The sequence below is a fragment of the Dendrobates tinctorius genome, unplaced genomic scaffold (genome assembly GCF_039654945.1).
Source record: "Dendrobates tinctorius isolate UK_male_01 unplaced genomic scaffold, ASM3965494v1 ptg000020l, whole genome shotgun sequence".
Taxonomy (NCBI): Eukaryota; Metazoa; Chordata; class Amphibia; order Anura; family Dendrobatidae; genus Dendrobates; species Dendrobates tinctorius.
Genome location: NW_027361688.1, coordinates 11,513,925 through 11,521,279, shown reverse-complemented (window position 1 = coordinate 11,521,279; position 7,355 = coordinate 11,513,925). Strand labels below are relative to the sequence as shown.

At 46.0% G+C, this 7,355-nt stretch overlaps 1 protein-coding gene across 1 annotated transcript in view; it reads left to right on the top strand.

Moving 5' to 3' along the window:
* The first annotated feature begins 1,668 nt into the window (after positions 1-1,668).
* NUP50 (nucleoporin 50) overlaps positions 1,669-7,355 on the top strand; it is a 31,479-nt gene continuing 25,792 nt past the window's right edge. Inside the window, exon 1 of the mRNA XM_073567671.1 lies at positions 1,669-1,869. The gene's annotated coding sequence lies outside the window, so the exon portion shown is untranslated. The remainder of the gene's footprint in view (positions 1,870-7,355) is intronic.

The window sequence follows — 7,355 nt, the reverse complement described above, 5'->3', positions numbered from 1 at the left end:
CTCCAGGGAAATAATGATAGAACGTAAAATGGGAGCTGGATGAGGGATATTATACCAGGAAGGGGTCGAGGATGGGGGACATTATACATGGAAGGGACCAGGGTGAGGGACATTATTATAGGAAGGGGCCAGGATGGAGGACATTGTACCAAGAAGAGGCCCAGAATGGGGGACATTATTACTGGAAGGGGCCAGGATGGAGGACATTATACCAAGAAGAGGCCCAGAATGGGGGACATTATTACTGGAAGGGGCCAGGATGGAGGACATTGTACCAAGAAGAGGCCCAGAATGGGGGACATTATTACTGGAAGGGGCCAGGATGGAGGACACTATACCAAGAAGAGGCCCAGAATGGGGGACATTATTACTGGAAGGGGCCAGGATGGAGGACATTGTACCAAGAAGAAGCCCAGAATGGGGGACATTATTACTGGAAGGGGCCAGGATGGAGGACATTATACCAAGAAGAGGCCCAGAAAGGGGGACATTATTACTGGAAGGGGCCAGGATGGAGGACATTATACCAAGAAGAGGCCCAGAATGGGGGACATTATTACTGGAAGGGGCCAGGATTGATGACATTATACCAAGAAGAGGCCCAGAAAGGGGGACATTATTACTGGAAGGGGCCAGGATGGAGGACATTATACCAAGAAGAGGCCCAGAATTGGGGACATTATTACTGGAAGGGGCAAGGATGGAGGACATTATACCAAGAAGAGGCCCAGAATGGGGGACATTATTACTGGAAGGGGCCGAGGATGGGGGACATTATTACTGGAAGGGGCCAGGATGGAAAACATTACAACACGAAGGGGCCGAGGATAGGGGACATTATACCAAGGAGAGGCCCAGGATGGAGGACATTAGACCAAGAAGAGGCCCAGAATGGGGGACAATATTACTGGAAGGGGCCAGGATGGAGGACATTATACCAAGAAGAGGCCCAGAATGGGGGACATTATTACTGGAAGGGGCCAGGATGGAAAACATTTCAACACGAAGGGGCCGAGGATAGGGGACATTATACCAAGGAGAGGCCCAGGATGGAGGACATTAGACCAAGGAGAGGCCCAGAATCGGACACATTATTACTAGAGGGAGCCAGGATGGAAAACATTATACCAAGAAGAGGTCTGGAATGGTGATGATTATTAAAGAAGGAGCCAGGATGGAGGACATTACACCAAAATGAGACTGCCCAGGATGGGGGACATTATTACTGGAAGGGCCCAAGATGGGGGGGACAATATTACAGGAAGGGACTCAGGATGGGGACATGACTAAGGAAGGGGCTGCGATTGTTTGGGGGGGACACGTATGTCTTCATACTAGGTTCTAGGACACTATATATGCCCATACTACATATGACGAATATGCAGGTGAGAAGTGAGCTCCACCTAGTGGAGGGGGCTGGTCAATGCTGGCTCCTCCCACCATATTAGTGAAATAATGCAGCTGCTACAAATCTCATCAGAAACCCACAGCTGGGACTTTTAGTTCCACAGCACCAGAATCACTTCAGCACTTCACTGTTTTGGAATCAGAAGAAACCGCGCATGCGCCTCACTTTTTGCTCGCTGGGCAATGACGTCACTCACTCCCGCAACGCATGCGCAGTCGCAACTTCTCTTTTCATGAATGGAGCGCCGTAGCTCAGCCCATTCCCCTCCGCCTCCTTCCGGCCATTGCTGCTGGAGTCTGCGCACTGGCGCTTGGACCTGTCGGCGCTCTTACAAAATGGCGGCCTGAAGACGTTTCCCGCCTTCTTCGTGTTGCCGGGCGGAATGTGCGTGTGAGGTGGCGGTTGGGCGTCGTCGTGTGCGCGGCTGTGGAGCGAGCAGGCCTCACTCGCGTCCTGTGGAGGTAAATATGGAGGCTGAGGGGGTGGAGGAGGCCGGGCCCGGGATCCTGTCACATGGCGGCGTGGACGCGGTATATGACCGCGTGCTGTGCGGTATACCGCCTAGTGCCTTACATTAACCCTTTCCTGTGAAGCCTTTTTCAGTTTTCTGCCCCCATTAATGTTCTCGCCTTCTTCCGAGCGCTGTAACTTTATATTTTTCCGCCTACGAAGCCGTATAACGTCTCTTCTTTTCCGTCGAGTCGTAGTTTTTATCGATGCCACTTCAGGGTCCGTGCGACGTTTTGATCGCCGCCAAAAAATAGCTATTTCTCGTTTTATATATGTATTTCGCCCGACAGATCCGATTTCTCCCAGACGCATTGATACAAGTTGTCTATTTTTTCCTGTTTTTAACCCAGTTTTTTCTTCTTTTTTATTTGTATTTTTTTTATATATAATTATATATTTTTTCTCTTTTTATATTGTTTTATATATTTCTGTATTTATTTTATATTATTTTTTTATATATTTGTTTATATATCTTTTTCTTTATTTTTATATATATATATATATATATATATATATATATATATATATATATATATATATATATATATATAATTTACTTATATAATTTTGTATATATATATTTATTTTCTTTAATTTTATATACTTCTATTTATATATTTTTATATACTATAAATTTTTTTATATATTTTACATATTCATACTTTTTAGATATTTGTTTATATATTTTTTTTTTTTTTTTCCTCTTTTCTTTAATTTTGCATAATGGAGAAATCCACCTAATCCTACTGGGAACCGCCATGTGTACCTGGGCTCAAAGATGGCGGCATCTGGTGCCATCCACTGCCATGGCAACCCATGAGTACCCTCTGATTGCTTCATGGGGGGGTGCTGACGGCCTCAGACTCCGTTTAGATGTCACTGTTGGAGACTGACCGAGGCATTCAACAGGGTATTCTCAAGTTTGGAAGTTGTTGTCGTGTCTCGGGCCCTCATCCCAATAATCGGGGCGTGTAATGGTTGACCACTTGTGTCCGCTGCTCTTAGCACACACACCCCCTGTAGGAATAAATGGCTCCTGACCTACCACCGGCTGTGTTCACGAGAGCCCTGGTTCTTAGGACCATCAGCGATTGAGTAGTAGTTCTCTTCTACACTTTTGGGGGGGATAATTTCCAAAGTTGACACAACCCCTTTCAAGAGACTTTATAGAGCTAAATCCTGCTGACAAACTAAAGGCATGGCCATAATGGTGCCGGATGCAGCGCAGATCGAGATATTGGCGCCATTTTATTGAAGGACACCCAACTCGCACTGTGCACGCACCACCCACACAATCATGGCGGTGCAACCTTTTTGGTAAAGGAGGCTGGGGGGCCTAGAAGACCCTGATCCCACGGCCGGCACAGAAGACGTCACTTGAGGAAAACTTCACGAGGTGAGTATTCAGCCAGATACATTGACATCAGACTAATCTGCATCACGGTGCCATTATGGCCATGCCTTTGGTTTATAGGGCTTAATCCTGCTGACAGATTCTCTTTAAGTGGTGATCGATCACTGCTCCTGAGCCGGCTTTATACACACGTCTGACTTGGGATGGACCCGTAGTTTTCACCGGAAACTATCACCGGACTAACGTCCATATTTACTCTGCAGTTCACTAATCTTATCCAGGATAACCAAATAGGAATTCAGACATGAGTAATCAACCTGTCAAGTTGGGGTAATGATCTACTGGTGCGATGATCGTCTGCCCAGTGGTCCAGGCGCCTGTCCATATCTGAACCGTCCGGGCGATCCAGTCCGGCAGCCACTTCTCTCCCTTCTTAGTATTCGGGGCAGGACTCTGAGGTGGATTTAACACAGTGGACATACAATCTCTCCTCCAACCAAAGTGCCCGGATGTCCCACATGGCTACAGAAGCTGGCTTAACCCCTTTCTGACATCAGACGTACTATCCCGTCCATGGGACCCAGGCCCCTATGCCCATAGACGGGATAGTACGTCTACTGCGATCAGCGGCGCCCACGTGGTGAGCGCCGCTGATCGCGGCAGGGTGTCAGCTGATTGTGCCTGGTGTCAGCTGTGATAATGTGTCAGGGGCGGTCACGGACCGCCCCCGACACGTTAACCCCTTGCACACCGCGATCAAACACGATTGCGGTGTACCGGGGGTTAAAGGGAAGCATCGGCAGGGAGGGGGCTCCCTCCGTGCTTCCCTGAGCCCCCCACGGCAGCGCAATGTGCAGCGCTGCTGCGGGGGGCTCCTTTTCTGCAGGCCCCCGAATCCAATATGGCGACGGGGGGCCTTCGGGAGCCTGCAGGAAGCTGGCTTCCTCAGTGCCTGCAAAGCGCAGGCAAGAGGACGTCTTCTTCAATGCCTGTGACAGATTGCTGATCTGTCACAGTGATCTGTGATGTGACAGATCAGCGATCTGTCACAGGACAGTGATGTCCCACCTGGGACTATGTAATAAAGTAAAAAAAAAGTGTAAAAACAATTAAAAAAAAAATTGGCAAATAAATTAGAAAAACAAAAAAAAATATTCCCCCAAATAAATCCATTTTTTGGAAATAAAAAAACCAAACAATAAAAGTACACATATTAGGTATCGCCGCGTCCGTAATGACCCGCCCTATAAAACTGTCCCATTAGTTAACCCCTTTAGTGAACCCCTTAAAAAATAAAAATAAAAAACAAAGCAAAAAATGATTTATCATACCGCCAAACAAAAAGTGTAATAACGCGCGATCAAAAAGACGGATATAAATATCCATGGTACCGCTGAAAACGTCATCTTGTCCCGCAAGAAACGAGCCACCACACAGCATCATCAGCGAAAAAATAAAAAAGTTATAGCTCGCAGAATAAAGCGATGCAAAAATAATTATTTTTTATATAAAATAGTTTTCATTGCATAAAAACCGACAAAACATAAAAAAACGACCTAAATGAGGTATCGCTGTAACCGTACTGACCCGAAGAATAAAACCGCTTTATCAATTTTACCGCACGCGGAACGGTGTAAACGCACTCCCCCAAAAGAAATTCATGAAACGCTGGTTTTTGTTCATTCTGCGTCCCAAAAATCGGAATAAAAAGCGATCAAAAAATGTCACGTGCCCGAAAATGGTACCAATAAAAACGTCAACTCGTCCTGCAAAAAATAAGACCTCACATGACTCGGTGGGTCAAAATACGGAAAAATTATAGCTCTCAATATGTGGCGATGCAAAAACTATTTTTACAATAAAAAGCGTCTTTTAGGCTGGTTTCACATTAGCGCTTTTGTGCGCAGCGCATCGTGCGCACCCGTGCGCATGCGCACTGCGCACCTATACTTAACATGACGTGCGCATGGTCTTGCGCATACTTGCGTTTTCGTGCGCATGCGTTTTTTTGTCTTTTGCGCCAGGTGCGCCAGACGCAACATGTTGCATTTTTGGTTCCGCCCTGTCTCGTCAAAAAAACGCATGCGCACGCTTGCGCACGGAATGCGCAAAAACACCACATTGGAGCCTATGGGAACGCATGCGTGCGCATGGTCTTGCGCACGCTTGCGTTTTTTTGCGCATGCGTTTTTGAGGTAAACAAGTCTGGAATGTTCTCTAGACAATGGAAAAAAGTCACACTTAAAAACGCATGCGCATAAAAAACGCCAACGCATGCAAAAAACGCATGTAAAACGCAAACAACGCTGCGTTTTTTTTACACATCAGCGTGCGCATGACGTTAAAAAAAGCGCGTTTGTTTTGCGTTTTTCTTTGCGTTTTTTATGCGCCCGATGCGCTGCGCAAAAAAACGCTAATGTGAAACTAGCCTTAGCGTGCGACAGCCGCCAAACATAAAAACCGCCATAAATAGTAAATCAAACCCCCCGTTATCACCCCCTTAGTTGGGGAAAAATAATAAAATAAAAAAAATGTATTTATTTCAATTTTTCCATTAGGGTTAGGTTAGGGCTAGGGCTGAGATTAGGGTTAGGGGTGTGTTGGGGTTCGGGTTGGAGTTAGAATTGGGGGTTTCCACTGTTTGGGCACATCAGGGGCTCTCCAAATGCAGCATTGCGTCTGATCTCAATTCCAGCCAATTCTGAGTTGAAAAAGTCAAATGGTGCTCCTTCCCTTCCAAGCTCTGCCATGCGCCCAAACAGTGTTTTACCCCCACATGTAGGGTATCAGCCTACAATTTTTGGGGTCCAATTTCTCCTGTTACCCTTAGGAAAATAAAAAAATTGGGGGCAAAAATATCATTTTTGTGGAAAAAATGATTTTTTTATTTTCACGTCCGAGCGTTATAAACTTCTGTGAAGCACTGGGGGGTTCAAAGTGCTCACCACACATCTAGATAAGTTCCGTGGGGGGTCTAGTGTCCAAAATGGGGTCACTTGTGGGGAGTTTCAATAGTTTAGGTACATCAGGGGCTCTCCAAACGCACATGACACCCGCAGACCATTCCATCAAAGTCTGCATTCCAAAACGTCACTGCTTCCCTTCCGAGCCCCGACGTGTGTCCATACAGTAGTTTTCTCCCACATATGGGGTGTCAGCGTACTCATGACAAATTGGACAACAACTTTTGGGGTCCAATTTCTCCTGTTACCCTTGGGAAAATAAAAAAATTGGGGACTAATTGATCATGTTTGTGGAAAAAATACGAATTTTTTATTTTCATGCCCGGGCATTATAAACTTCTGTGAAGCCCTTGGGGGTTCAAAGTGCTCACCTCACATCTAGATAAGTTCCTTAGGGGGTCTAGTTTTCAAAATGGTGTCATTTGTGGGGGGTTTCCACTGTTTAGGTACATTGGGGGCTCTCCAAAGGCAACATGACACCCGCAGAACATTCCCTCAAAGTCTGCATTCCAAAACGTCACTGCTTCCCTTCCGAGCCCCGACGTGTGTCCATACAGTAGTTTTCTCCCACATGTGGGGCGTCAGCGTACTCAGGACAAATTGGGCAACAACTTTTGGGGTTCAATTTCTCCTGTTACCCTTGGGAAAATAAAAAAATTGGGGACTAATTGATCATGTTTGTGGAAAAAATACGAATTTTTTATTTTCACGCCCGGGCGTTATAAACTTCTGTGAAGCACTGGGGGGTTCAAAGTGCTCACCACACATCTAGATAAGTCCCTTGGGGGTCTAGTTTCCAAAATGGTGTTATTTGTGGGGGGTTTCCACTGTTTAGGTACATCAGGGGTTTTCCAATCGCGACATGGTGTCCGATCTCAATTCCAGCCAAAAACGTCAAATGGCGCTGCTTCCCTTCCGAGCTCTGCCATGCGCCCAAATAGTGGTTTACCCCCACATGTGGGGTATCAGCGTACTCAGGAGAAATTGCACAATAACTTTTAGGGTGCTGTTACCCTTGGAAAAATAAAAACAGGGTGAAAAGATCATTTTTGTGGAAAAAATGATTTTTTAATTGTACCGCTGTATGTTATAAACTTCTGTAAAGCCCTTGTGGGTTTAA